Below are 5,551 nucleotides of genomic sequence, written 5' to 3'. Positions count from 1 at the left end.
TGTCCACCAGACGTGTGATTAGGGCAAGCAACAGCTACTGGGGCTGCTTCTCAGACACGCCAACACCCCCATCCATCTATAGCTTTGGCCAATCATAAAGTGAAAAATACATTACGCAAAGAGTTAAATTTCAAAGTCCAAAGTTGCAAGTTTCTAACCGAACAGTCACTCCTTTTTATTGATAACGGGGGGGGGGGGGGAGGGCTGCTTTGTTTAATTCCACTTACTTGCCCACATTACCCTGCTCAGAAGGCTGTTCCTGAACTTCTCTGCAGATATTTTTCCAAAATTTCTTGTCTAAAGTTGATTCATGACCAAATTACTTTTTCCTGTTCCAGCACAATCTTTTTATTTTAATAATTTTTCTCCATGTATATATTTTTACCCACTCCTCCCTTCCAATACATTTTATATGTAGTAGTTGCATCATCTTCCAGCCTTCGTTTTGCAAGACTACTCAAACTAAAACTTTTTTTAAAAATAAACTTTTCTCAAAAGCAAGTTTTCTATTCTCCTTAATCAGCCTCATAGCATCTTTCAGCATTTATTACAGTTTAAGTTCTTTGAAAACAAAGGAGGTGGGAATGGTACAGTGTTATAAACACCTTACTGTTGCTTTATAAGAACAGTACTAGTACTCTCATCTACTGAAAGTACTGTACCTGTATCTCACAATCTCACTAGTCCTGTTCATAGTGACATCCCTGTAATTCCGCATGGGAATTCTAGACTGATGAAAGGTGGGACAAAGGGCCAAATTTAATCAACTGACATGACTTCAACTAATCCTTGAAATTAGTTCCCAAGTATGAGAGTTTTCATTCTATGTTGTTATATCTCATTTCTCTTGCTCCTATCCATAGGAGCATCCAGTCCTTCCTTTATGATTATCCTACCTAGTTTTGCTCCATCCACATCAAAACACTGCTCTGACAATCATGCCACTAATGAAAACATTTCAAAGCATCTCCAACCCATCCCTGGTAACACAGTTAACTTTAGTGATTTATATTAGCAAGGTCCCTTTAAAAAAAAAAAAAAAAAAAATCCCCCTTTTACCACCTTCCCACCCATTTTATTTTTGTAAGAATTCCTATCCTCTGTATCTTAAAACAGCAATTCTAAACTTTTTAGATCGCTTCCTTTTTGTCCCATAAGAGTTTATTTTTCCTTTGCTACTAGTAACACACACACACACCCACCCCGCTCCTTGGCAGACCTGAATCACAGTCCTGATATTTACCATATGGCCAACAATAAGATCACAAACATCCTCTCATTTGACTGTGTCAGAATTAAAGAATGGTAGACAACAGAAGTAATTTTATTTTGAAATCCCATCTTCAAGACCTCTTTTCTCTGTTATAAGGAAGCAGCTTCTGTGCACTTTGGGAAATTGCATATTAAGGGGACTGTATCTGTTTTGCATTCTGAAGGACGTTTCCTTAACTTTTCTCTTATATGCCCTTTCTGACAGAAATTTTCCCTACCCATGCTACCACAGTCAATCTTCTAGGTACAGTGCCACAATCCCGTCTTCTCTAGCTAGGCACTACCTTAGCCTTCTCCTCACTAGGAGCTTATCCGTTTACTAAACCCAGCATTACACCCAGCTGTCCTCTCCACAGATTGCCACCAGGAATTTCTGCCTTTTACCCTCGGGTGGCATTACCTGTTTGCTACTATCCCTCGCCAGAGCACACTGATGCACCCACTGCCCTCATGCAGCCTCAGCTGTACAGACCACAAGTTGTAGCACTTTCCCTGGCAGCAGCTGGGGTGCAGTACTGGCTACTTACTCAGCAAACATACTCTTCTCTGCATTCTCAACTGCTCCCCATTTTGTGTCCCCCACGCTTCTTCCCACTTTGAGAATCTTGATCTCTTGAACTACAGTTTTAAAACAAAGCACAGCATCAGACAACAACTCTGGATAGAACGGATCACCCACATAGCCTGCTTCTAAAGTCAGTTCATAAAGACACAGAAGTCAATGTAATAAATGCGTCAAATTACTTTCCTCCACAGTATTTAAAGCATGGTATAGTTTTAAAAACTAATGTTTTTGCTTAGATCACTCTCCCTACAAATAGAGCCAAAAGACTAATGTACAAGTTTGCTGATTCCTAGTGATTTTGATTCTTCCTTGCCCATGACAACTCCCATATGAGCTTACCTGTTTCATAAATTCTAAACAATTGTTAGATTCAAAAAGGTTGCTGGCCTGCTTGGCCTGCTGTCAGGCACAGTTGGCCAAAAAGTGGAGCTAAACCTATGAAGTCATTATTGACTCTCTAGCACATATATTCAAACAGATAATGCTATCTAAGAGATTACAATAATTAGGTCCAAAATTAGATCAATGAAAACAATTATTCTTATTGATCTTCCACATGGCATGATTAAACAGACAAGAACAGCAACATAGTTTCCTGTTGAACACCTATAAATTGTTGTACAAATATTTTTATGAGATTGCTGTACAATACGATTTCTGGGTTAAAACAACTTGTTTTAAGTGGTTTCTTAACCAGCTTTGACCATAGCTGTTGAGCCTGTCAACATAGATTTTCTTCTGCAAATTCCTTTGTCTCAGATCCTAAACAGTTACATCAGAGATATCATCCTTTCTAATTTAAAGCTGACCTGTCTTTATTATCCATCTAATGCCACACCAACAACTCAAACGTAGAAATTTATATTGTTATACTAGCTCAATTCTATAAAACCTGGATTCAGAAAAGAACAATCCTGCATTTGAGAATGGAACATTTACTACTGTTCTCACACACATTAACCATACAAAAAGGAGTATCTGATGCAGGGCTATCAGAGCTTCCTGATGATGATCTGTATGACAGAAAACTAAAACAGAACAATAAGCATGATTCTTCCATACCTGACTTCATTGTTGGGTTCTACTCTTACAGCTTTGAGTTCACAGGCGTTAAGAAGAAGCATAACCTAGCAGAGAGGGGAAAAAAACCCCAAATATTAACATTCCTCGATAAGAAGCAGCATCAACATTTTGTCACTCTTCCCTTACATTTTTTCATCTTGTACCACCTGGCAGTTTTAGCTTACAAGGCCAATAGGTCCCATGAATTCCAGCTGCCCAACAGATAAACATTTCAGTGTAACATATGAGCATTTTGAAAAGTCCGAGTTGGGAAACTTTAATTTTGCTTAGCATGCTGTGCTCATTAATGTATTTTTCCTCTGAATATACATCTTTGCAGACCCAGTGTTAAAAGCACCAAGTTTTAATTTTGTCCTACCAACCAATATCGTCTACCACAATCCAGCATAATTATGTACATGCTAAGCAGTCTCATAACCTCAGGCAACTACGTATTCCATTTTAAGGTCACTTACAAGCTTTTGCAAGCACAGACCTTTCTTAAGATTTGTTTCATAAATCAACCACAGTTCTGATTTGTAAATTACAAGTTCTCATGTTTTTTTCACTATTTATATTGGGAAAGTACCTGGGAATTGTGTCTTGAAATTGCACCCTTCTTAGGCTTGGCACTGCACAAACGCATATGAGGTCACCCCTATCTGTCAAGACTTCAATCAAAGAGAGAAGACAAAGAGCAGGTCAGGAAGATACAAGGAGTATTAAGCGTATCAGGAAGACACACGCAATCTTCCCTCTCTCACACAGCAGGACAGTGGGAACACTGAAGGAGAACGCAGGTCTCTTCACTCTCGGCCAGTGCTCTATTTTCCAGATTAGTGTAACTTTAAAAAGCCAGCAGAGGCAGTGCAAGCATTCTAAACAGCATCATCCTGCTGATGACAAGGTGTTAGGTTTTTTTTTTAAATTAAGTTCTCCCATAAATAGTCCTTCCTTTTTAGTTAAAAAAAAGGAAAACACAAATTGATGAACACATGAGAAGTAAAAATAAAGAGACAATAAGAAAAAACAACACACAATCCTCATACAGTACCAAACAAGACCTTAGTGACTAAAGTTCTTTTTGTAAAATATAATTTGGGACAAGATGTACTTTGCTGGATTTGACACACAAAACTTAAAAATACGTTCCATTTTGCTATCCTATGCTTACTTCAAGAAGGTAAAAAAAAGAAGCAAGAAGCAAGGCTGATGGCTGAGAGAAACAGCAGAGGGCAGCCTCTAAAGTGAAGTGTTTCTGGATTGGTGTTCCCTCAAGACTAACTGGCAATGATGCCTCTGAATTTCCCTGCATTTCCTTTAACTACAATTAGTTAGTTATTTAGTTGCAACAACCCACCTGGCTGTACTGAAGCCCAAAACCTGGAATATTAAACTGAACGCTGTGTTTTTGAAGCATGTGGCAGGGGACAGGAGAATAGGACTGTTAGTGCCTGCCATTTTAACTGGTACACAAACTTGTATGTAAAATACTTTAAAAGGTATGTCACAGTCCTAATTGCATTTTGCATAACATAGGACAACACTTAATTTTTTATAGTTTAAGATGATGATATATTACAGTTAAATAAAAGAATAAACAGTTTGGGATGTAGTTTCAACAATGCTCCACAACTGAGACGAGACCTTTTGGATGCTGAAAGACTAAAAGAGGGTGTGCATCCAAGGAGAAAACTGTTTGGCAATTATTAATTGGAAAGTTATTCTACACTTAAACAGTAACTATAAAAGATATCAGCGTTTGGTAAAGAGACCTGTGAGAAAGTCCACAAAAGCATGCATGAGGCTTCAAGCAGAAATAGGATTAAGGAAAGGTATGTATGTCACTTATGACACCGGTCTTTAAAGAGTTTGGGGGCTCTAGGCAACTAAAGGCTTTAAATGTTAATTAGTAAATATTATAATAAAGAATACAATTAGTGGACACCTGGAGAAATATGTTCTACTGGGGAGAAGCAGCACAGGTTCTGTAAAATAAAGCTCTGCCCTAGAAATTTGCTGAAGTTCTTTGGCAGGCTCAGTGACCTCTGAATGGGGGCAATTTGGTTTACCTGGATTTCCAAAAGGCTTCTGGCAAAATTCACCACCTCAGGTTTTTAAGGAAGCTATGTAGCCACATAAGAAGGGAAGTCCTGATGTGGAGAAATAATTGGCTAGAAGATAGGGAAGAGACAATAAGAGCAAATGGTCCATTCTCAACAAAGGAAGGAAACCACCGCTGAAGTTCTGCAGGAGCTCTGTGCTCTTCAACTATTCAATAGTGAACTGGAAAAATGACAAACAGCAAGCTCAAAGTTTAGTGATGACATCAAGCTATTCAGGGAAGTGAGGACAAGGGCAGACTAAAGAACTGCATGACTTTAGGAAACTGAACAGCTGTCCAATAAAATGGCAGAATAAATTCCAAGTAGATAAAGTGAGGCAGGTGCGGTGGAGGGGGGAAACTCAATCCCAGATTTAACTGTACAACAACAAGTGCTGACCTGATCATTATCACTAAGGGACAACATCGTGAAGTTTTAATAGTTCTGGGAAAATATCAGTTCAATGTTTTTCACCAGTTGGGGGGGGGGGGGGGGGGAAAGGGGAAAAAAAGAAAAAAGGAAAAAGGAAAAAGGAAAAAGGAAAAAG

Source organism: Pygoscelis adeliae, unplaced genomic scaffold (genome assembly GCF_000699105.1).
Source record: "Pygoscelis adeliae isolate BGI_AS28 unplaced genomic scaffold, ASM69910v1 Scaffold86, whole genome shotgun sequence".
In the NCBI taxonomy this organism is placed as follows: Eukaryota; Metazoa; Chordata; class Aves; order Sphenisciformes; family Spheniscidae; genus Pygoscelis; species Pygoscelis adeliae.
Note: the sequence above shows the minus strand (reverse complement) of the source record.